Raw genomic sequence first — 24073 nt, 5'->3', positions numbered from 1 at the left:
TAGTCCACCCAGGTCTAAAGGAACCAACGATATACAACTGATTGGAAAACTTTTAAGGGGGAGGAAACTGGTGATAGTCGCATTGGGCTAATACTGTCTGGTTCAGACTGGCTCATTGCTTTTACTGTATTTTTGTCTCCTATTCTGTTTCCATGTGGCTGTTCAAATGGACCCCCACCTGCTCTCTGGTGAGTGTTACCTTATTTGGACTGTGCTGAGCTTGCTGAATTGCATATTGACAGCAACTTTATTTACCATTATTTTAATCCTATTGCTCTAGAGAATTAAAAAACAAACTAATTAATTAATATTAATGACAAATAAATTCAGCACTTTAGACACGAACAGTATGTATCTAGTCTGATTTATTAAGCACCATTTCTTAGTTTTTCCTATTCTCTTTAAATTATTGAGTCATTTTTTGGGGCCACCTAATACAATAGTTATCTTTTAATTGTTAACTTTAAGTCACAAACGGACTAAGTTGCATGTTAGTCAGCTTTTTAGGAATATAGGTCTTCAGCCTGTATACTTGCTTTCATGTATTCCACAGATGCTGATTGATCTGTCTCAGTGTACAATCAATCAATGATGCCATATGAAGGACAGAAAAGCTATGATTCCATGGTGAGAGCATAGACTTATATAATTGGGTGAGAGTGAACGTACACTTCAATGACATGACGCCATGTGGACTGTAGAAATAATTGCTTTCAATAAGGCTACGCTTACACAGACAGCGTAGTTCTTTTTTTTCTTCACTAATTGGTCTTTTGACCAATCAGCTCTGAAGAAGATCTGATGTATAAACAGATCTGATGTGATTGGTCAAAATACCAATTAGTGTGAAAAAAATAACCGAATTGGGCTGCCTGTGTGAACCCAGCCTTAGAGTTACAGCTCTATAACTCACATTTCTATCTGAAATCAGTCGTGTACCACACAAAACAAAATAATAGACCTTCAAAACAGGACATGTCCCATAGGGCAGCGTACAATTGGCCCAGCGTCGTCCGGGTTTGGCCGAGGTAGGCCGTCATTGTAAATAATAATTTGTTCTTAGCTGACTTACCTAGTTAAATAAAGGTTCAATTTTTAAAAAAAAGTTTAAAAAAGAACATGTCATTGCCTATCTTATCCACTTGGTGGCAGCAATACCATACAAAGGAACACGACTTCGGATGACAGCTGTTTCCTTTAATTTTTCTCCTCCTTTAAGATCGCCGGACACTTCATTAAACATCTGAGGCTGAGACTCCACAGAACAGGACAGGTTCACCGTATGCTCCAGTAAATGTCATCTCTGATAATAGGTCAAATCATAATTCTGTTGTCTTTTGTTTAGGAATGACGTGCCAGCCAATGCAACTATCCAAGTTGGTCAACCAGTACATATCTAATACCAATTGACAATGAAAGAAAATACTTGCCTTGATAGAAAATAAAGGGATGAGTGAATACAGCCAAATGTCACTACTGCATGTAGATATCAACATTCTCACCAAGTTATCTTTCCACAGACAAGGTGTATTGCTGAGTCTTTCCACTGGACCAATAGGTACGTTTGGAGGAGAGTGTTTTTGTGATGGAGTGACCTGTGACCTGCACAGCATTAATATTTACCTTGAAAGTCTGACTAGACCAGTGTGTGTAAAGGAAGACATTGAAGACTAATTTGGCATACTGACATGTAGATGTCATAAGATGGTATGTTTGGGAATACCTTACATGGGCTCTCCTAGCTGATGTTTTCACCACACCCTTGGTTTGACCTCTGACACCGTTTGACTCCTCCCTCATGACCCCTGACCTTGTCCTCTGCTCTGACGGGTTATTTATGACCCTCCCACTGACCCTCTTGTAAATGGAGGGAGAGGAGTGTGTGTGTTCGTGTGTAACTCTTCTCTCCTTTGCTTCACGTGTGTTTGAACTGCTGTCCTTGGTGATCTCTGGGATGAAACCTATAATGGACAGAAATGAGGACATTGCGTTTCTAAAAAAGGTGATCATGCAAAGGAGATTCCACCAACTGGTCAAGGTGAAACTGGCTTTATCTACTGTGATGTCACAGCAATGCTACAGTTATGATATACTAATGATATCTGAGAACGTTTATCATGTACAATTACAATATGTCATAGTGTGTAGTTATGAAAACGCAAGAGGGATGCACTGGGTAGTATTCACTAGGAACCAACTCAGGCTGAAACGGGGAGGGACTACACTTTTTGCTGCGGTGTGCACAGTGTGCACATCCCTCTTGCATTTCCACAACTACACGCTATGACCTACTACTATAATAATGAATAGGACAGATGTACATTGTCTGTGATGTACTGTAATAGTACCCCCACCGTCACAGCCTGAATCTGGTTTGGAAAAAGGATTGGATATAGAGACAGAAAGATTTTGTACAGGAGTACAAGTGTCCTCACACTGTTTATCCATTGACTATGTCACTATTACCTATCTGAGGCAAAGCTTTGTTTTAAAGGGATATTATTTATTCTATACAGAGTGAAATCATGGCAGACCGTTTTCAGCATTAAGATAATTCATTTCACCCCAATGGGTAATGTTTCAGTTTGGCTACAATTGATGTCAACTCTAACATAAAGTGACTCTGAATATTCCCACTCTCCCATAACTCTCCACCTACCCTTTAACTCTCATCCCTTCTCCTGTTTATACTCCTTTAACTGTCAACCCTTCTCATGTTTATACTCCTTTAACTGTCAACCGTTCTACTGTTTATACTCCTTTAACTCTCAACCCTCAAACCTTCTCCTGTTTATACTCCTTTAACTCTCAACCCTTCTCATGTTTATACTCCTTTAACTCTCAACCCTTCTCCTGCTTATACTCCTTTAACTCTCAACCCTTCTCCTGTTTCCACTCATTTAACTCTCAACCCTTCTCCTGTTTATACTCCTTTAACTCTCAACCCTACTCCTGTTTATACTCCTTTAACTCTCAACCCTACTCCTGTTTATACTCCTTTAACTCTCATCCCTATTCCTGTTTATACTCCTTTAACTCTCAACCCTACTCCTGTTTCTTAAGTACCTTCTCCATATATCTCACTCCTCCGCTGTTCTGTAGTTTGTCCCTTGTGGGTACCCATACTTGTTTCTAACATGCGCAGAGTTCAGTAAACATGTGGAAAAGATAGATGCTGTCAATACCTACTCATTTAATTTCACTAAGGTTCCAAAAAAAACCTTGTCCTTGTTCATCCTCTCTTTTCCCATCCCATGTTCTCCTCCCATTCCCCTTACTCTGTTAGATAGCCACTCCAGGCCTGGTTTAAATCATCAATGTCTACTGAAGGGGCCAAACCAAAGAGCTGTTTTCTTCAAAATGGCTACTGTTTGCTTACAGCAGAAAGTAATGACCTACAGGCAGACTTATGAATAGTTTCGCTGTTACTGTTGATGTTGTTGTTAATGTTGCTGTCGCTGTTGATGTCGCTGTTAATGTTGATGTTAATGTTAATGTTACTGTTTATGTTACTGCTGCTGCTGCTGTTACTGTTACTGTTGCTGTTGCTGTTAAGGTTACTGGTACTGTTAACTTCTTATGGCTTGGGGGCAGTATTTCGACATCTGGATGAGAAGCGTGCCCAAAGTAAACTGCCTGTTACTCAGAAGCTAGGATATGCATATGAATGGTAGATTTAGATAGAACACACTCTACAGTTTCCAAAACTGTTAAAATAATGTCTCTGAGTATAACAGAACTGATATGGCAGGCAAAAACCTGAATAAAAGTTATCCAGGAGGTGGGATTTTTTTGATGTGGGTAGTTTTCAATTGAATGCCTATTGAGTTTCTAATGGGTTAGGATCCAGATTGCAGTTCCTATGGCTACCACTAGATGTCAACAGTCTTTAGACATTGGTTTAGACTTGTTTTCTGAAAAATGAAGAAGAATGAGACCTTGCTGTCAGTGGACTGAGGAAGCATGCAGTACTGGTTTGCGCGCGTGACAGAGTGCGCGCCCTTCGTTGTTTTTCATTTCTATTGAATACGCAATTGTCCGGTTGAAAATATATTATTTAGACAATTGACAACGTGAGGATTAATTATGAACATCGTTTGACATGTTTCAACAAACTTTGCCGGTACTATTAGGATGTATTCGTCTGCATGTTTTGACCTCCTTTGAGCCAGTGTATTACTGAACACAATGCGCCAACAAAACAGAGTTTTTGGGATATAAAGAGGGACTTTCTCGAACAAAACAAACCTTTATTGTGGAGCTGGGACTCTTGTGACTGCAACCAGATGAAGATGTTCAAAGGTAAGTGATTCATTTTATCGCTATTTATGACTTTTGTGACTCGTCTACTTGGTTGGAATATGTTTTTGTAAGTGGGGCGCTGTCCTCAGATAATCGCATGGTAGGCTTTCGCAGTAAATCCTATTTGAAATGTGACAAAGCAGCTGGATTAACAAGAAGTTCATCTTTAAGCCAATGTATAGCACTTGTATTTTTGTGAATGTTTATATTGACTATTTCTATATTTTGAATTTGGCGCTCTGCAATTTCACCGGATGTTGTCGAGGTGGGTTGCTAGCAGAACACCTGCGCCAGAAAAGGTAAACATTAAAGCAACGCCCAAACAGGGACTTGAACCCTGGACCCTCAGATTAAAAGTCTGATGCTCTACCGACTGAGCTATCTGGGCTCTGCATCTGTTTATTTTCAGACACTTAACCTGCCGGGCAGAGGCACGTGCTGATGGGGGTGGCATTGTCAGATGGTTCATTTCCCCAGAGAACCAGGCCTCCATTCCAAATTATACACTCATTAAAATCTGAACTAGGCATCCTCTCCAAAGATATTAAATTCAAATGACCTCGTGGCGCAATGGTAGCGAGTTTGACTCCAGATCAGAAGGTTGCGTGTTCAACTCACGTCGTGGTCATGGTGTTTATGTGTGCAATCTCTACCGCCTATACTCAGTGAATCAGCACAAGTACCAATGTGGCTTTACAGTACTAATCTCGCACAGAAACGAACAAACCAATGCTGCTTTTGATGAAAATTGGCTCTCACAAAAACCTGTCACACTGCAAAATCTTAAATGAAATCATGTGATTGTCAGTCTTCGAACAGGGAGTTTAATGTATGCTTGGGGGCAGTTTTTTGATGCCTGGATGAGAAACGTTCCCAAAGTAAACTGCCTGTTACTCAGGCCAGAAACTAGGATATGCATATAAATGGTAGATTTGGATAGAACACACTCTACAGTTTCCAGAACTGTTAAAATAATGTCTCTGAGTATAACAGAACTGATATGGCAGGCAAAAACCTGAAGAAAAGTTATCCAGGAGGTGGGATTTTTTTGATGTGGGTAGTTTTCAATTGAATGCCTATTGAGTTTCTAATGGGTTAGGATCCAGATTGCAGTTCCTATGGCTACCACTAGATGTCAACAGTCTTTAGACATTGGTTTAGACTTGTTTTCTGAAAAATGAAGAAGAATGAGACCTTGCTGTCAGTGGACTGAGGAAGCATGCAGTACTGGTTTGCGCGCGTGACAGAGTGCGCGCCCTTCGTTGTTTTTCATTTCTATTGAATACGCAATTGTCCGGTTGAAAATGTATTATTTAGACAATTGACAACGTGAGGATTAATTATGAACATTGTTTGACATGTTTCAACAAACTTTGCCGGTACTATTAGGATGTATTCGTCTGCATGTTTTGACCTCCTTTGAGCCAGTGTATTACTGAACACAATGCGCCAACAAAACAGAGTTTTTGGGATATAAAGAGGGACTTTCTCTGACAAAACAAACCTTTATTGTGGAGCTGGGACTCTTGTGACTGCAACCAGATGAAGATGTTCAAAGGTAAGTGATTCATTTTATCGCTATTTATGACTTTTGTGACTCGTCTACTTGGTTGGAATATGTTTTTGTAAGTGGGGCGCTGTCCTCAGATAATCGCATGGTAGGCTTTCGCAGTAAATCCTATTTGAAATGTGACAAAGCGGCTGGATTAACAAGAAGTTCATCTTTAAGCCGATGTATAGCACTTGTATTTTTGTGAATGTTTATATTGACTATTTCTATATTTTGAATTTGGCGCTCTGCAATTTCACCGGATGTTGTCGAGGTGGGTTGCTAGCAGAACACCTGCGCCAGAAAAGGTAAACATTAAAGCAACGCCCAAACAGGGACTTGAACCCTGGACCCTCAGATTAAAAGTCTGATGCTCTACCGACTGAGCTATCTGGGCTCTGCATCTGCTTATTTTCAGACACTTAACCTGCCGGGCAGAGGCACGTGCTGATGGGGGTGGCATTGTCAGATGGTTCATTTCCCCAGAGAACCAGGCCTCCATTCCAAATTATACACTCATTAAAATCTGAACTAGGCATCCTCTCCAAAGATGTTAAATGTCAATGACCTCGTGGCGCAATGGTAGCGCGTCTGACTCCAGATCAGAAGGTTGCGTGTTCAACTCACGTCGTGGTCATGGTTTTTATGTGTGCAATCTCTGCCGCCTTTACTCAGTGAATCAGCACAAGTACCAATGTGGCTTTACAGTACTAATCTCGCACAGAAACGAACAAACCAATGCTGCTTTTGATGAAAATTGTCTCTCACAAAAACCTGTCACACTGCAAAATCTTAAATGAAATCATGTGATTGTCAGTCTTCGAACAGGGAGTTTAATGTATGCTTGGGGGCAGTTTTTTGATGCCTGGATGAGAAACGTTCCCAAAGTAAACTGCCTGTTACTCAGGCCCAGAAACTAGGATATGCATATACATGGTAGATGTGGATAGAACACACTCTACAGTTTCCAGAACTGTTAAAATAATGTCTCTGAGTATAACAGAACTGATATGGCAGGCAAAAACCTGAATAAAAGTTATCCAGGAGGTGGGATTTTTTTGATGTGGGTAGTTTTCAATTGAATGCCTATTGAGTTTCTAATGGGTTAGGATCCAGATTGCAGTTCCTATGGCTACCACTAGATGTCAACAGTCTTTAGACATTGGTTTAGACTTGTTTTCTGAAAAATGAAGAAGAATGAGACCTTGCTGTCAGTGGACTGAGGAAGCATGCAGTACTGGTTTGCGCGCGTGACAGAGTGCGCGCCCTTCGTTGTTTTTCATTTCTATTGAATACGCAATTGTCCGGTTGAAAATGTATTATTTAGACAATTGACAACGTGAGGATTAATTATGAACATTGTTTGACATGTTTCAACAAACTTTGCCGGTACTATTAGGATGTATTCGTCTGCATGTTTTGACCTCCTTTGAGCCAGTGTATTACTGAACACAATGCGCCAACAAAACAGAGTTTTTGGGATATAAAGAGGGACTTTCTCGAACAAAACAAACCTTTATTGTGGAGCTGGGACTCTTGTGACTGCAACCAGATGAAGATGTTCAAAGGTAAGTGATTCATTTTATCGCTATTTATGACTTTTGTGACTCGTCTACTTGGTTGGAATATGTTTTTGTAAGTGGGGCGCTGTCCTCAGATAATCGCATGGTAGGCTTTCGCAGTAAATCCTATTTGAAATGTGACAAAGCGGCTGGATTAACAAGAAGTTCATCTTTAAGCCGATGTATAGCACTTGTATTTTCGTGAATGTTTATATTGACTATTTCTATATTTTGAATTTGGCGCTCTGCAATTTCACCGGATGTTGTCGAGGTGGGTTGCTAGCAGAACACCTGCGCCAGAAAAGGTAAACATTAAAGCAACGCCCAAACAGGGACTTGAACCCTGGACCCTCAGATTAAAAGTCTGATGCTCTACCGACTGAGCTATCTGGGCTCTGCATCTGTTTATTTTCAGACACTTAACCTGCCGGGCAGAGGCACGTGCTGATGGGGGTGGCATTGTCAGATGGTTCATTTCCCCAGAGAACCAGGCCTCCATTCCAAATTATACACTCATTAAAATCTGAACTAGGCATCCTCTCCAAAGATGTTAAATGTCAATGACCTCGTGGCGCAATGGTAGCGCGTCTGACTCCAGATCAGAAGGTTGCGTGTTCAACTCACGTCGTGGTCATGGTTTTTATGTGTGCAATCTCTGCCGCCTTTACTCAGTGAATCAGCACAAGTACCAATGTGGCTTTACAGTACTAATCTCGCACAGAAACGAACAAACCAATGCTGCTTTTGATGAAAATTGTCTCTCACAAAAACCTGTCACACTGCAAAATCTTAAATGAAATCATGTGATTGTCAGTCTTCGAACAGGGAGTTTAATGTATGCTTGGGGGCAGTTTTTTGATGCCTGGATGAGAAACGTTCCCAAAGTAAACTGCCTGTTACTCAGGCCCAGAAACTAGGATATGCATATACATGGTAGATGTGGATAGAACACACTCTACAGTTTCCAGAACTGTTAAAATAATGTCTCTGAGTATAACAGAACTGATATGGCAGGCAAAAACCTGAAGAAAAGTTATCCAGGAGGTGGGATTTTTTTGATGTGGGTAGTTTTCAATTGAATGCCTATTGAGTTTCTAATGGGTTAGGATCCAGATTGCAGTTCCTATGGCTACCACTAGATGTCAACAGTCTTTAGACATTGGTTTAGACTTGTTTTCTGAAAAATGAAGAAGAATGAGACCTTGCTGTCAGTAGACTGAGGAAGCATGCAGTACTGGTTTGCGCGCGTGACAGAGTGCGCGCCCTTCGTTGTTTTTCATTTCTATTGAATACGCAATTGTCTGGTTGAAAATGTATTATTTAGACAATTGACAACGTGAGGATTAATTATGAACATTGTTTGACATGTTTCAACAAACTTTGCCGGTACTATTAGGATGTATTCGTCTGCATGTTTTGACCTCCTTTGAGCCAGTGTATTACTGAACACAATGCGCCAACAAAACAGAGTTTTTGGGATATAAAGAGGGACTTTCTCGAACAAAACAAACCTTTATTGTGGAGCTGGGACTCTTGTGACTGCAACCAGATGAAGATGTTCAAAGGTAAGTGATTCATTTTATCGCTATTTATGACTTTTGTGACTCGTCTACTTGGTTGGAATATGTTTTTGTAAGTGGGGCGCTGTCCTCAGATAATCGCATGGTAGGCTTTCGCAGTAAATCCTATTTGAAATGTGACAAAGCGGCTGGATTAACAAGAAGTTCATCTTTAAGCCGATGTATAGCACTTGTATTTTTGTGAATGTTTATATTGACTATTTCTATATTTTGAATTTGGCGCTCTGCAATTTCACCGGATGTTGTCGAGGTGGGTTGCTAGCAGAACACCTGCGCCAGAAAAGGTAAACATTAAAGCAACGCCCAAACAGGGACTTGAACCCTGGACCCTCAGATTAAAAGTCTGATGCTCTACCGACTGAGCTATCTGGGCTCTGCATCTGTTTATTTTCAGACACTTAACCTGCCGGGCAGAGGCACGTGCTGATGGGGGTGGCATTGTCAGATGGTTCATTTCCCCAGAGAACCAGGCCTCCATTCCAAATTATACACTCATTAAAATCTGAACTAGGCATCCTCTCCAAAGATGTTAAATGTCAATGACCTCGTGGCGCAATGGTAGCGAGCCTGACTCCAGATCAGAAGGTTGCGTGTTCAACTCACGTCGTGGTCATGGTTTTTATGTGTGCAATCTCTGCCGCCTTTACTCAGTGAATCAGCACAAGTACCAATGTGGCTTTACAGTACTAATCTCGCACAGAAACGAACAAACCAATGCTGCTTTTGATGAAAATTGTCTCTCACAAAAACCTGTCACACTGCAAAATCTTAAATGAAATCATGTGATTGTCAGTCTTCGAACAGGGAGTTTAATGTATGCTTGGGGGCAGTTTTTTGATGCCTGGATGAGAAACGTTCCCAAAGTAAACTGCCTGTTACTCAGGCCCAGAAACTAGGATATGCATATACATGGTAGATGTGGATAGAACACACTCTACAGTTTCCAAAACTGTTAAAATAATGTCTCTGAGTATAACAGAACTGATATGGCAGGCAAAAACCTGAAGAAAAGTTATCCAGGAGGTGGGATTTTTTTGATGTGGGTAGTTTTCAATTGAATGCCTATTGAGTTTCTAATGGGTTAGGATCCAGATTGCAGTTCCTATGGCTACCACTAGATGTCAACAGTCTTTAGACATTGGTTTAGACTTGTTTTCTGAAAAATGAAGAAGAATGAGACCTTGCTGTCAGTGGACTGAGGAAGCATGCAGTACTGGTTTGCGCGCGTGACAGAGTGCGCGCCCTTCGTTGTTTTTCATTTCTATTGAATACGCAATTGTCCGGTTGAAAATGTATTATTTAGACAATTGACAACGTGAGGATTAATTATGAACATTGTTTGACATGTTTCAACAAACTTTGCCGGTACTATTAGGATGTATTCGTCTGCATGTTTTGACCTCCTTTGAGCCAGTGTATTACTGAACACAATGCGCCAACAAAACAGAGTTTTTGGGATATAAAGAGGGACTTTCTCGAACAAAACAAACCTTTATTGTGGAGCTGGGACTCTTGTGACTGCAACCAGATGAAGATGTTCAAAGGTAAGTGATTCATTTTATCGCTATTTATGACTTTTGTGACTCGTCTACTTGGTTGGAATATGTTTTTGTAAGTGGGGCGCTGTCCTCAGATAATCGCATGGTAGGCTTTCGCAGTAAATCCTATTTGAAATGTGACAAAGCGGCTGGATTAACAAGAAGTTCATCTTTAAGCCGATGTATAGCACTTGTATTTTTGTGAATGTTTATATTGACTATTTCTATATTTTGAATTTGGCGCTCTGCAATTTCACCGGATGTTGTCGAGGTGGGTTGCTAGCAGAACACCTGCGCCAGAAAAGGTAAACATTAAAGCAACGCCCAAACAGGGACTTGAACCCTGGACCCTCAGATTAAAAGTCTGATGCTCTACCGACTGAGCTATCTGGGCTCTGGATCTGCTTATTTTCAGACACTTAACCTGCCGGGCAGAGGCACGTGCTGATGGGGGTGGCATTGTCAGATGGTTCATTTCCCCAGAGAACCAGGCCTCCATTCCAAATTATACACTCGTTAAAATCTGAACTAGGCATTCTCTCCAAAGATGTTAAATGTCAAAGACCTCGTGGCGCAATGGTAGCGCGTCTGACTCCAGATCAGAAGGTTGCGTGTTCAACTCACGTCGTGGTCATGGTTTTCATGTGTGCAATCTCTGCCGCCTTTACTCAGTGAATCAGCACAAGTACCAATGTGGCTTTACAGTACTAATCTCGCACAGAAACGAACAAACCGATGCTGCTTTTGATGAAAATTGTCTCTCACAAAAACCTGTCACACTGCAAAATCTTAAATGAAATCATGTGATTGTCAGTCTTCGAACAGGGAGTTTAATGTATGCTTGGGGGCAGTTTTTTGATGCCTGGATGAGAAACGTTCCCAAAGTAAACTGCCTGTTACTCAGGCCCAGAAACTAGGATATGCATATACATGGTAGATGTGGATAGAACACACTCTACAGTTTCCAAAACTGTTAAAATAATGTCTCTGAGTATAACAGAACTGATATGGCAGGCAAAAACCTGAAGAAAAGTTATCCAGGAGGTGGGATTTTTTTGATGTGGGTAGTTTTCAATTGAATGCCTATTGAGTTTCTAATGGGTTAGGAATACGCAATTGTCCGGTTGAAAATGTATTATTTAGACAATTGACAACGTGAGGATTAATTATGAACATCGTTTGACATGTTTCAACAAACTTTGCCGGTACTATTAGGATGTATTCGTCTGCATGTTTTGACCTCCTTTGAGCCAGTGTATTACTGAACACAATGCGCCAACAAAACAGAGTTTTTGGGATATAAAGAGGGACTTTCTCGAACAAAACAAACCTTTATTGTGGAGCTGGGACTCTTGTGACTGCAACCAGATGAAGATGTTCAAAGGTAAGTGATTCATTTTATCGCTATTTATGACTTTTGTGACTCGTCTACTTGGTTGGAATATGTTTTTTGTAAGTGGGGCGCTGTCCTCAGATAATCGCATGGTAGGCTTTCGCAGTAAATCCTATTTGAAATGTGACAAAGCGGCTGGATTAACAAGAAGTTCATCTTTAAGCCGATGTATAGCACTTGTATTTTTGTGAATGTTTATATTGACTATTTCTATATTTTGAATTTGGCGCTCTGCAATTTCACCGGATGTTGTCGAGGTGGGTTGCTAGCAGAACACCTGCGCCAGAAAAGGTAAACATTAAAGCAACGCCCAAACAGGGACTTGAACCCTGGACCCTCAGATTAAAAGTCTGATGCTCTACCGACTGAGCTATCTGGGCTCTGGATCTGCTTATTTTCAGACACTTAACCTGCCGGGCAGAGGCACGTGCTGATGGGGGTGGCATTGTCAGATGGTTCATTTCCCCAGAGAACCAGGCCTCCATTCCAAATCATACACTCATTAAAATCTGAACTAGGCATTCTCTCCAAAGATGTTAAATGTCAATGACCTCGTGGCGCAATGGTAGCGCGTCTGACTCCAGATCAGAAGGTTGCGTGTTCAACTCACGTCGTGGTCATGGTTTTTATGTGTGCAATCTCTGCCGCCTTTACTCAGTGAATCAGCACAAGTACCAATGTGGCTTTACAGTACTAATCTCGCACAGAAACGAACAAACCGATGCTGCTTTTGATGAAAATTGTCTCTCACAAAAACCTGTCACACTGCAAAATCTTAAATGAAATCATGTGATTGTCAGTCTTCGAACAGGGAGTTTAATGTATGCTTGGGGGCAGTTTTTTGATGCCTGGATGAGAAACGTTCCCAAAGTAAACTGCCTGTTACTCAGGCCCAGAAACTAGGATATGCATATACATGGTAGATGTGGATAGAACACACTCTACAGTTTCCAAAACTGTTAAAATAATGTCTCTGAGTATAACAGAACTGATATGGCAGGCAAAAACCTGAAGAAAAGTTATCCAGGAGGTGGGATTTTTTTGATGTGGGTAGTTTTCAATTGAATGCCTATTGAGTTTCTAATGGGTTAGGAATACGCAATTGTCCGGTTGAAAATGTATTATTTAGACAATTGACAACGTGAGGATTAATTATGAACATCGTTTGACATGTTTCAACAAACTTTGCCGGTACTATTAGGATGTATTCGTCTGCATGTTTTGACCTCCTTTGAGCCAGTGTATTACTGAACACAATGCGCCAACAAAACAGAGTTTTTGGGATATAAAGAGGGACTTTCTCGAACAAAACAAACCTTTATTGTGGAGCTGGGACTCTTGTGACTGCAACCAGATGAAGATGTTCAAAGGTAAGTGATTCATTTTATCGCTATTTATGACTTTTGTGACTCGTCTACTTGGTTGGAATATGTTTTTGTAAGTGGGGCGCTGTCCTCAGATAATCGCATGGTAGGCTTTCGCAGTAAATCCTATTTGAAATGTGACAAAGCGGCTGGATTAACAAGAAGTTCATCTTTAAGCCGATGTATAGCACTTGTATTTTTGTGAATGTTTATATTGACTATTTCTATATTTTGAATTTGGCGCTCTGCAATTTCACCGGATGTTGTCGAGGTGGGTTGCTAGCAGAACACCTGCGCCAGAAAAGGTAAACATTAAAGCAACGCCCAAACAGGGACTTGAACCCTGGACCCTCAGATTAAAAGTCTGATGCTCTACCGACTGAGCTATCTGGGCTCTCGATCTGCTTATTTTCAGACACTTAACCTGCCGGGCAGAGGCACGTGCTGATGGGGGTGGCATTGTCAGATGGTTCATTTCCCCAGAGAACCAGGCCTCCATTCCAAATTATACACTCGTTAAAATCTGAACTAGGCATTCTCTCCAAAGATGTTAAATGTCAAAGACCTCGTGGCGCAATGGTAGCGCGTCTGACTCCAGATCAGAAGGTTGCGTGTTCAACTCACGTTGTGGTCATGGTTTTCATGTGTGCAATCTCTGCCGCCTTTACTCAGTGAATCAGCACAAGTACCAATGTGGCTTTACAGTACTAATCTCGCACAGAAACGAACAAACCGATGCTGCTTTTGATGAAAATTGTCTCTCACAAAAACCTGTCACACTGCAAAATCTTAAATGAAATCATGTGATTGTCAGTCTTCGAACAGGGAGTTTAATGTATGCTTGGGGGCAGTTTTTTGATGCCTGGATGAGAAACGTTCCCAAAGTAAACTGCCTGTTACTCAGGCCCAGAAACTAGGATATGCATATACATGGTAGATGTGGATAGAACACACTCTACAGTTTCCAAAACTGTTAAAATAATGTCTCTGAGTATAACAGAACTGATATGGCAGGCAAAAACCTGAAGAAAAGTTATCCAGGAGGTGGGATTTTTTTGATGTGGGTAGTTTTCAATTGAATGCCTATTGAGTTTCTAATGGGTTAGGAATACGCAATTGTCCGGTTGAAAATGTATTATTTAGACAATTGACAACGTGAGGATTAATTATGAACATCGTTTGACATGTTTCAACAAACTTTGCCGGTACTATTAGGATGTATTCGTCTGCATGTTTTGACCTCCTTTGAGCCAGTGTATTACTGAACACAATGCGCCAACAAAACAGAGTTTTTGGGATATAAAGAGGGACTTTCTCGAACAAAACAAACCTTTATTGTGGAGCTGGGACTCTTGTGACTGCAACCAGATGAAGATGTTCAAAGGTAAGTGATTCATTTTATCGCTATTTATGACTTTTGTGACTCGTCTACTTGGTTGGAATATGTTTTTGTAAGTGGGGCGCTGTCCTCAGATAATCGCATGGTAGGCTTTCGCAGTAAATCCTATTTGAAATGTGACAAAGCGGCTGGATTAACAAGAAGTTCATCTTTAAGCCGATGTATAGCACTTGTATTTTTGTGAATGTTTATATTGACTATTTCTATATTTTGAATTTGGCGCTCTGCAATTTCACCGGATGTTGTCGAGGTGGGTTGCTAGCAGAACACCTGCGCCAGAAAAGGTAAACATTAAAGCAACGCCCAAACAGGGACTTGAACCCTGGACCCTCAGATTAAAAGTCTGATGCTCTACCGACTGAGCTATCTGGGCTCTCGATCTGCTTATTTTCAGACACTTAACCTGCCGGGCAGAGGCACGTGCTGATGGGGGTGGCATTGTCAGATGGTTCATTTCCCCAGAGAACCAGGCCTCCATTCCAAATTATACACTCGTTAAAATCTGAACTAGGCATTCTCTCCAAAGATGTTAAATGTCAAAGACCTCGTGGCGCAATGGTAGCGCGTCTGACTCCAGATCAGAAGGTTGCGTGTTCAACTCACGTTGTGGTCATGGTTTTCATGTGTGCAATCTCTGCCGCCTTTACTCAGTGAATCAGCACAAGTACCAATGTGGCTTTACAGTACTAATCTCGCACAGAAACGAACAAACCGATGCTGCTTTTGATGAAAATTGTCTCTCACAAAAACCTGTCACACTGCAAAATCTTAAATGAAATCATGTGATTGTCAGTCTTCGAACAGGGAGTTTAATGTATGCTTGGGGGCAGTTTTTTGATGCCTGGATGAGAAACGTTCCCAAAGTAAACTGCCTGTTACTCAGGCCCAGAAACTAGGATATGCATATACATGGTAGATGTGGATAGAACACACTCTACAGTTTCCAAAACTGTTAAAATAATGTCTCTGAGTATAACAGAACTGATATGGCAGGCAAAAACCTGAAGAAAAGTTATCCAGGAGGTGGGATTTTTTTGATGTGGGTAGTTTTCAATTGAATGCCTATTGAGTTTCTAATGGGTTAGGATCCAGATTGCAGTTCCTATGGCTACCACTAGATGTCAACAGTCTTTAGACATTGGTTTAGACTTGTTTTCTGAAAAATGAAGAAGAATGAGACCTTGCTGTCAGTGGACTGAGGAAGCATGCAGTACTGGTTTGCGCGCGTGACAGAGTGCGCGCCCTTCGTTGTTTTTCATTTCTATTGAATACGCAATTGTCCGGTTGAAAATGTATTATTTAGACAATTGACAACGTGAGGATTAATTATGAACATCGTTTGACATGTTTCAACAAACTTTGCCGGTACTATTAGGATGTATTCGTCTGCATGTTTTGACCTCCTTTGAGCCAGTGTATTACTGAACACAATGCGCCAACAAAACAGAGTTTTTGGGATATAAAGAGGGACTTTCTCTGACAAAACAAACCTTTATTGTGGAGCTGGGACTCTTGTGACTGCAACCAGATGAAGATGTTCAAAGGTAAGTGATTCATTTTATCGCTATTTATGACTTTTGTGACTCGTCTACTTGGTTGGAATATGTTTTTGTAAGTGGGGCGCTGTCCTCAGATAATCGCATGGTAGGCTTTCGCAGTAAATCCTATTTGAAATGTGACAAAGCGGCTGGATTAACAAGAAGTTCATCTTTAAGCCGATGTATAGCACTTGTATTTTTGTGAATGTTTATATTGACTATTTCTATATTTTGAATTTGGCGCTCTGCAATTTCACCGGATGTTGTCGAGGTGGGTTGCTAGCAGAACACCTGCGCCAGAAAAGGTAAACATTAAAGCAACGCCCAAACAGGGACTTGAACCCTGGACCCTCAGATTAAAAGTCTGATGCTCTACCGACTGAGCTATCTGGGCTCTGCATCTGTTTATTTTCAGACACTTAACCTGCCGGGCAGAGGCACGTGCTGATGGTGGTGGCATTGTCAGATGGTTCATTTCCCCAGAGAACCAGGCCTCCATTCCAAATTATACACTCATTAAAATCTGAACTAGGCATCCTCTCCAAAGATGTTAAATGTCAATGACCTCGTGGCGCAATGGTAGCGCGTCTGACTCCAGATCAGAAGGTTGCGTGTTCAACTCACGTCGTGGTCATGGTTTTTATGTGTGCAATCTCTGCCGCCTTTACTCAGTGAATCAGCACAAGTACCAATGTGGCGTTACAGTACTAATCTCGCACAGAAACGAACAAACCGATGCTGCTTTTGATGAAAATTGTCTCTCACAAAAACCTGTCACACTGCAAAATCTTAAATGAAATCATGTGATTGTCAGTCTTCGAACAGGGAGTTTAATGTATGCTTGGGGGCAGTTTTTTGATGCCTGGATGAGAAACGTTCCCAAAGTAAACTGCCTGTTACTCAGGCCCAGAAACTAGGATATGCATATAAATGGTAGATTTGGATAGAACACACTCTACAGTTTCCAAAACTGTTAAAATAATGTCTCTGAGTATAACAGAACTGATATGGCAGGCAAAAACCTGAAGAAAAGTTATCCAGGAGGTGGGATTTTTTTGATGTGGGTAGTTTTCAATTGAATGCCTATTGAGTTTCTAATGGGTTAGGATCCAGATTGCAGTTCCTATGGCTACCACTAGATGTCAACAGTCTTTAGACATTGGTTTAGACTTGTTTTCTGAAAAATGAAGAAGAATGAGACCTTGCTGTCAGTGGACTGAGGAAGCATGCAGTACTGGTTTGCGCGCGTGACAGAGTGCGCGCCCTTCGTTGTTTTTCATTTCTATTGAATACGCAATTGTCCGGTTGAAAATGTATTATTTAGACAATTGACAACGTGAGGATTAATTATGAACATCGTTTGACATGTTTCAACAAACTTTGCCGGTACTATTAGGATGTATTCGTCTGCATGTTTTGACCTCCTTTGAGCCAGTGTATTACTGAACACAATGTGCCAACAAAACAGAGTTTTTGGGATATAAAGAGGGACTTTCTCGAACAAAACAAACCTTTATTGTGGAGCTGGGACTCTTGTGACTGCAACCAGATGAAGATGTTCAAAGGTAAGTGATTCATTTTATCGCTATTTATGACTTTTGTGACTCGTCTACTTGGTTGGAATATGTTTTTGTAAGTGGGGCGCTGTCCTCAGATAATCGCATGGTAGGCTTTCGCAGTAAATCCTATTTGAAATGTGACAAAGCGGCTGGATTAACAAGAAGTTCATCTTTAAGCCGATGTATAGCACTTGTATTTTTGTGAATGTTTATATTGACTATTTCTATATTTTGAATTTGGCGCTCTGCAATTTCACCGGATGTTGTCGAGGTGGGTTGCTAGCAGAACACCTACGCCAGAAAAGGTAAACATTAAAGCAACGCCCAAACAGGGACTTGAACCCTGGACCCTCAGATTAAAAGTCTGATGCTCTACCGACTGAGCTATCTGGGCTCTGCAACTGCTTATTGTTAGACACTTAACCTGCCGGGCAGAGGCACGTGCTGATGGTGGTGGCATTGTCAGATGGTTCATTTCCCCAGAGAACCAGGCCTCCATTCCAAATTATACACTCATTAAAATCTGAACTAGGCATCCTCTCCAAAGATGTTAAATGTCAATGACCTCGTTGCGCAATGGTAGCGCGTCTGACTCCAGATCAGAAGGTTGCGTGTTCAACTCACGTCGTGGTCATGGTTTTTATGTGTGCAATCTCTGCCGCCTTTACTCAGTGAATCAGCACAAGTACCAATGTGGCGTTACAGTACTAATCTCGCACAGAAACGAACAAACCGATGCTGCTTTTGATGAAAATTGTCTCTCACAAAAACCTGTCACACTGCAAAATCTTAAATGAAATCATGTGATTGTCAGTCTTCGAACAGGGAGTTTAATGTATGCTTGGGGGCAGTTTTTTGATGCCTGGATGAGAAACGTTCCCAAAGTAAACTGCCTGTTACTCAGGCCCAGAAACTAGGATATGCATATAAATGGTAGATTTGGATATAACACACTCTACAGTTTCCAAAACTGTTAAAATAATGTCTCTGAGTATAACAGAACTGATATGGCAGGCAAAAACCTGAAGAAAAGTTATCCAGGAGGTGGGATTTTTTTGATGTGGGTAGTTTTCAATTGAATGCCTATTGAGTTTCTAATGGGTTAGGATCCAGATTGCAGTTCCTATGGCTACCACTAGATGTCAACAGTCTTTAGACATTGGTTTAGACTTGTTTTCTGAAAAATGAAGAAGAATGAGACCTTGCTGTCAGTGGACTGAGGAAGCATGCAGTACTGGTTTGCGCGCGTGACAGAGTGCGCGCCCTTCGTTGTTTTTCATTTCTATTGAATACGCAATTGTCCGGTTGAAAATGTATTATTTAGACAATTGACAACGTGAGGATTAATTATGAACATCGTTTGACATGTTTCAACAAACTTTGCCGGTACTATTAGGATGTATTCGTCTGCATGTTTTGACCTCCTTTGAGCCATTGTATTACTGAACACAATGCGCCAACAAAACAGAGTTTTTGGGATATAAAGAGGGACTTTCTCGAACAAAACAAACCTTTATTGTGGAGCTGGGACTCTTTTGACTGCAACCAGATGAAGATGTTCAAAGGTAAGTGATTCATTTTATCGCTATTTATGACTTTTGTGACTCGTCTACTTGGTTGGAATATGTTTTTGTAAGTGGGGCGCTGTCCTCAGATAATCGCATGGTAGGCTTTCGCAGTAAATCCTATTTGAAATGTGACAAAGCGGCTGGATTAACAAGAAGTTCATCTTTAAGCCGATGTATAGCACTTGTATTTTTGTGAATGTTTATATTGACTATTTCTATATTTTGAATTTGGCGCTCTGCAATTTCACCGGATGTTGTCGAGGTGGGTTGCTAGCAGAACACCTACGCCAGAAAAGGTAAACATTAAAGCAACGCCCAAACAGGGACTTGAACCCTGGACCCTCAGATTAAAAGTCTGATGCTCTACCGACTGAGCTATCTGGGCTCTGCATCTGCTTATTGTTAGACACTTAACCTGCCGGGCAGAGGCACGTGCTGATGGTGGTGGCATTGTCAGATGGTTCATTTCCCCAGAGAACCAGGCCTCCATTCCAAATTATACACTCATTAAAATCTGAACTAGGCATCCTCTCCAAAGATGTTAAATGTCAATGACCTTGTTGCGCAATGGTAGCGCGTCTGACTCCAGATCAGAAGGTTGCGTGTTCAACTCACGTCGTGGTCATGGTTTTTATGTGTGCAATCTCTGCCGCCTTTACTCAGTGAATCAGCACAAGTACCAATGTGGCGTTACAGTACTAATCTCGCACAGAAACGAACAAACCGATGCTGCTTTTGATGAAAATTGTCTCTCACAAAAACCTGTCACACTGCAAAATCTTAAATGAAATCATGTGATTGTCAGTCTTCGAACAGGGAGTTTAATGTATGCTTGGGGGCAGTTTTTTGATGCCTGGATGAGAAACGTTCCCAAAGTAAACTGCCTGTTACTCAGGCCCAGAAACTAGGATATGCATATAAATGGTAGATTTGGATAGAACACACTCTACAGTTTCCAAAACTGTTAAAATAATGTCTCTGAGTATAACAGAACTGATATGGCAGGCAAAAACCTGAAGAAAAGTTATCCAGGAGGTGGGATTTTTTTGATGTGGGTAGTTTTCAATTGAATGCCTATTGAGTTTCTAATGGGTTAGGATCCAGATTGCAGTTCCTATGGCTACCACTAGATGTCAACAGTCTTTAGACATTGGTTTAGACTTGTTTTCTGAAAAATGAAGAAGAATGAGACCTTGCTGTCAGTGGACTGAGGAAGCATGCAGTACTGGTTTGCGCGCGTGACAGAGTGCGCGCCCTTCGTTGTTTTTCATTTCTATTGAATACGCAATTGTCCGGTTGAAAATGTATTATTTAGACAATTGACAACGTGAGGATTAATTATGAACATCGTTTGACATGTTTCAACAAACTTTGCCGGTACTATTAGGATGTATTCGTCTGCATGTTTTGACCTCCTTTGAGCCATTGTATTACTGAACACAATGCGCCAACAAAACAGAGTTTTTGGGATATAAAGAGGGACTTTCTCGAACAAAACAAACCTTTATTGTGGAGCTGGGACTCTTGTGACTGCAACCAGATGAAGATGTTCAAAGGTAAGTGATTCATTTTATCGCTATTTATGACTTTTGTGACTCGTCTACTTGGTTGGAATATGTTTTTGTAAGTGGGGCGCTGTCCTCAGATAATCGCATGGTAGGCTTTCGCAGTAAATCCTATTTGAAATGTGACAAAGCGGCTGGATTAACAAGAAGTTCATCTTTAAGCCGATGTATAGCACTTGTATTTTTGTGAATGTTTATATTGACTATTTCTATATTTTGAATTTGGCGCTCTGCAATTTCACCGGATGTTGTCGAGGTGGGTTGCTAGCAGAACACCTACGCCAGAAAAGGTAAACATTAAAGCAACACCCAAACAGGGACTTGAACCCTGGACCCTCAGATTAAAAGTCTGATGCTCTACCGACTGAGCTATCTGGGCTCTGCATCTGCTTATTTTCAGACACTTAACCTGCCGGCAGAGGCACGTGCTGATGGTGGTGGCATTGTCAGATGGTTCATTTCCCCAGAGAACCAGGCCTCCATTCCAAATTATACACTCATTAAAATCTGAACTAGGCATCCTCTCCAAAGATGTCAAAATGTCAATGACCTCGTTGCGCAATGGTAGCGCGTCTGACTCCAGATCAGAAGGTTGCGTGTTCAACTCACGTCGTGGTCATGGTTTTTATGTGTGCAATCTCTGCCGCCTTTACTCAGTGAATCAGCACAAGTACCAATGTGGCGTTACAGTACTAATCTCGCACAGAAACGAACAAACCGATGCTGCTTTTGATGAAAATTGTCTCTCACAAAAACCTGTCACACTGCAAAATCTTAAATGAAATCATGTGATTGTCAGTCTTCGAACAGGGAGTTTAATGTATGCTTGGGGGCAGTTTTTTGATGCCTGGATGAGAAACGTTCCCAAAGTAAACTGCCTGTTACTCAGGCCCAGAAACTAGGATATGCATATAAATGGTAGATTTGGATAGAACACACTCTACAGTTTCCAAAACTGTTAAAATAATGTCTCTGAGTATAACATAACTGATATGGCAGGCAAAAACCTGAAGAAAAGTTATCCAGGAGGTGGGATTTTTTTGATGTGGGTAGTTTTCAATTGAATGCCTATTGAGTTTCTAATGGGTTAGGAATACGCAATTGTCCGGTTGAAAATGTATTATTTAGACAATTGACAACGTGAGGATTAATTATGAACATCGTTTGACATGTTTCAACAAACTTTGCCGGTACTATTAGGATGTATTCGTCTGCATGTTTTGACCTCCTTTGAGCCAGTGTATTACTGAACACAATGCGCCAACAAAACAGAGTTTTTGGGATATAAAGAGGGACTTTCTCGAACAAAACAAACCTTTATTGTGGAGCTGGGACTCTTGTGACTGCAACCAGATGAAGATGTTCAAAGGTAAGTGATTCATTTTATCGCTATTTATGACTTTTGTGACTCGTCTACTTGGTTGGAATATGTTTTTGTAAGTGGGGCGCTGTCCTCAGATAATCGCATGGTAGGCTTTCGCAGTAAATCCTATTTGAAATGTGACAAAGCGGCTGGATTAACAAGAAGTTCATCTTTAAGCCGATGTATAGCACTTGTATTTTTGTGAATGTTTATATTGACTATTTCTATATTTTGAATTTGGCGCTCTGCAATTTCACCGGATGTTGTCGAGGTGGGTTGCTAGCAGAACACCTGCGCCAGAAAAGGTAAACATTAAAGCAACGCCCAAACAGGGACTTGAACCCTGGACCCTCAGATTAAAAGTCTGATGCTCTACCGACTGAGCTATCTGGGCTCTCGATCTGCTTATTTTCAGACACTTAACCTGCCGGGCAGAGGCACGTGCTGATGGGGGTGGCATTGTCAGATGGTTCATTTCCCCAGAGAACCAGGCCTCCATTCCAAATTATACACTCGTTAAAATCTGAACTAGGCATTCTCTCCAAAGATGTTAAATGTCAAAGACCTCGTGGCGCAATGGTAGCGCGTCTGACTCCAGATCAGAAGGTTGCGTGTTCAACTCACGTTGTGGTCATGGTTTTCATGTGTGCAATCTCTGCCGCCTTTACTCAGTGAATCAGCACAAGTACCAATGTGGCTTTACAGTACTAATCTCGCACAGAAACGAACAAACCGATGCTGCTTTTGATGAAAATTGTCTCTCACAAAAACCTGTCACACTGCAAAATCTTAAATGAAATCATGTGATTGTCAGTCTTCGAACAGGGAGTTTAATGTATGCTTGGGGGCAGTTTTTTGATGCCTGGATGAGAAACGTTCCCAAAGTAAACTGCCTGTTACTCAGGCCCAGAAACTAGGATATGCATATACATGGTAGATGTGGATAGAACACACTCTACAGTTTCCAAAACTGTTAAAATAATGTCTCTGAGTATAACAGAACTGATATGGCAGGCAAAAACCTGAAGAAAAGTTATCCAGGAGGTGGGATTTTTTTGATGTGGGTAGTTTTCAATTGAATGCCTATTGAGTTTCTAATGGGTTAGGAATACGCAATTGTCCGGTTGAAAATGTATTATTTAGACAATTGACAACGTGAGGATTAATTATGAACATCGTTTGACATGTTTCAACAAACTTTGCCGGTACTATTAGGATGTATTCGTCTGCATGTTTTGACCTCCTTTGAGCCAGTGTATTACTGAACACAATGCGCCAACAAAACAGAGTTTTTGGGATATAAAGAGGGACTTTCTCGAACAAAACAAACCTTTATTGTGGAGCTGGGACTCTTGTGACTGCAACCAGATGAAGATGTTCAAAGGTAAGTGATTCATTTTATCGCTATTTATGACTTTTGTGACTCGTCTACTTGGTTGGAATATGTTTTTGTAAGTGGGGCGCTGTCCTCAGATAATCGCATGGTAGGCTTTCGCAGTAAATCCTATTTGAAATGTGACAAAGCGGCTGGATTAACAAGAAGTTCATCTTTAAGCCGATGTATAGCACTTGTATTTTTGTGAATGTTTATATTGACTATTTCTATATTTTGAATTTGGCGCTCTGCAATTTCACCGGATGTTGTCGAGGTGGGTTGCTAGCAGAACACCTGCGCCAGAAAAGGTAAACATTAAAGCAACGCCCAAACAGGGACTTGAACCCTGGACCCTCAGATTAAAAGTCTGATGCTCTACCGACTGAGCTATCTGGGCTCTCGATCTGCTTATTTTCAG

At 41.1% G+C, this 24073-nt stretch overlaps 21 non-coding genes across 21 annotated transcripts; 8 read left to right on the top strand and 13 right to left on the bottom strand.

Moving 5' to 3' along the window:
* Positions 1–4617: 4617 nt before the first annotated feature.
* trnak-uuu (transfer RNA lysine (anticodon UUU)) lies at positions 4618–4690 on the bottom strand. Its single transcript has one exon. It is a non-coding gene; the product is annotated as a tRNA-Lys (tRNA).
* A 1485-nt stretch (positions 4691–6175) lies between these two features.
* Positions 6176–6248, bottom strand: trnak-uuu (transfer RNA lysine (anticodon UUU)). Its single transcript has one exon. It is a non-coding gene; the product is annotated as a tRNA-Lys (tRNA).
* A 168-nt stretch (positions 6249–6416) lies between these two features.
* trnaw-cca (transfer RNA tryptophan (anticodon CCA)) lies at positions 6417–6488 on the top strand. Its single transcript has one exon. It is a non-coding gene; the product is annotated as a tRNA-Trp (tRNA).
* Positions 6489–7734: 1246 nt separating this feature from the next.
* Positions 7735–7807, bottom strand: trnak-uuu (transfer RNA lysine (anticodon UUU)). The gene has a single exon. It is a non-coding gene; the product is annotated as a tRNA-Lys (tRNA).
* A 168-nt stretch (positions 7808–7975) lies between these two features.
* Positions 7976–8047, top strand: trnaw-cca (transfer RNA tryptophan (anticodon CCA)). Its single transcript has one exon. It is a non-coding gene; the product is annotated as a tRNA-Trp (tRNA).
* A 1246-nt stretch (positions 8048–9293) lies between these two features.
* Positions 9294–9366, bottom strand: trnak-uuu (transfer RNA lysine (anticodon UUU)). Its single transcript has one exon. It is a non-coding gene; the product is annotated as a tRNA-Lys (tRNA).
* A 1486-nt stretch (positions 9367–10852) lies between these two features.
* trnak-uuu (transfer RNA lysine (anticodon UUU)) lies at positions 10853–10925 on the bottom strand. Its single transcript has one exon. It is a non-coding gene; the product is annotated as a tRNA-Lys (tRNA).
* Positions 10926–11093: 168 nt separating this feature from the next.
* Positions 11094–11165, top strand: trnaw-cca (transfer RNA tryptophan (anticodon CCA)). The gene has a single exon. It is a non-coding gene; the product is annotated as a tRNA-Trp (tRNA).
* Positions 11166–12231: 1066 nt separating this feature from the next.
* Positions 12232–12304, bottom strand: trnak-uuu (transfer RNA lysine (anticodon UUU)). The gene has a single exon. It is a non-coding gene; the product is annotated as a tRNA-Lys (tRNA).
* A 168-nt stretch (positions 12305–12472) lies between these two features.
* On the top strand, positions 12473–12544 carry trnaw-cca (transfer RNA tryptophan (anticodon CCA)). The gene has a single exon. It is a non-coding gene; the product is annotated as a tRNA-Trp (tRNA).
* Positions 12545–13609: 1065 nt separating this feature from the next.
* trnak-uuu (transfer RNA lysine (anticodon UUU)) lies at positions 13610–13682 on the bottom strand. The gene has a single exon. It is a non-coding gene; the product is annotated as a tRNA-Lys (tRNA).
* A 168-nt stretch (positions 13683–13850) lies between these two features.
* trnaw-cca (transfer RNA tryptophan (anticodon CCA)) lies at positions 13851–13922 on the top strand. The gene has a single exon. It is a non-coding gene; the product is annotated as a tRNA-Trp (tRNA).
* Positions 13923–14987: 1065 nt separating this feature from the next.
* Positions 14988–15060, bottom strand: trnak-uuu (transfer RNA lysine (anticodon UUU)). Its single transcript has one exon. It is a non-coding gene; the product is annotated as a tRNA-Lys (tRNA).
* A 168-nt stretch (positions 15061–15228) lies between these two features.
* Positions 15229–15300, top strand: trnaw-cca (transfer RNA tryptophan (anticodon CCA)). The gene has a single exon. It is a non-coding gene; the product is annotated as a tRNA-Trp (tRNA).
* A 1246-nt stretch (positions 15301–16546) lies between these two features.
* trnak-uuu (transfer RNA lysine (anticodon UUU)) lies at positions 16547–16619 on the bottom strand. Its single transcript has one exon. It is a non-coding gene; the product is annotated as a tRNA-Lys (tRNA).
* A 168-nt stretch (positions 16620–16787) lies between these two features.
* On the top strand, positions 16788–16859 carry trnaw-cca (transfer RNA tryptophan (anticodon CCA)). The gene has a single exon. It is a non-coding gene; the product is annotated as a tRNA-Trp (tRNA).
* A 1246-nt stretch (positions 16860–18105) lies between these two features.
* On the bottom strand, positions 18106–18178 carry trnak-uuu (transfer RNA lysine (anticodon UUU)). The gene has a single exon. It is a non-coding gene; the product is annotated as a tRNA-Lys (tRNA).
* Positions 18179–19664: 1486 nt separating this feature from the next.
* Positions 19665–19737, bottom strand: trnak-uuu (transfer RNA lysine (anticodon UUU)). Its single transcript has one exon. It is a non-coding gene; the product is annotated as a tRNA-Lys (tRNA).
* A 2864-nt stretch (positions 19738–22601) lies between these two features.
* On the bottom strand, positions 22602–22674 carry trnak-uuu (transfer RNA lysine (anticodon UUU)). Its single transcript has one exon. It is a non-coding gene; the product is annotated as a tRNA-Lys (tRNA).
* Positions 22675–22842: 168 nt separating this feature from the next.
* trnaw-cca (transfer RNA tryptophan (anticodon CCA)) lies at positions 22843–22914 on the top strand. The gene has a single exon. It is a non-coding gene; the product is annotated as a tRNA-Trp (tRNA).
* A 1065-nt stretch (positions 22915–23979) lies between these two features.
* Positions 23980–24052, bottom strand: trnak-uuu (transfer RNA lysine (anticodon UUU)). Its single transcript has one exon. It is a non-coding gene; the product is annotated as a tRNA-Lys (tRNA).
* Between the last annotated feature and the right edge of the window lie 21 nt (positions 24053–24073).

Source organism: Oncorhynchus mykiss, chromosome 28 (genome assembly GCF_057628025.1).
Source record: "Oncorhynchus mykiss isolate SJ-2025 chromosome 28, ASM5762802v1, whole genome shotgun sequence".
Taxonomy (NCBI): Eukaryota; Metazoa; Chordata; class Actinopteri; order Salmoniformes; family Salmonidae; genus Oncorhynchus; species Oncorhynchus mykiss.
The sequence above is the reverse complement of the archived record's forward strand: the minus strand, read 5'-3'. Positions and strand labels throughout refer to the sequence as shown.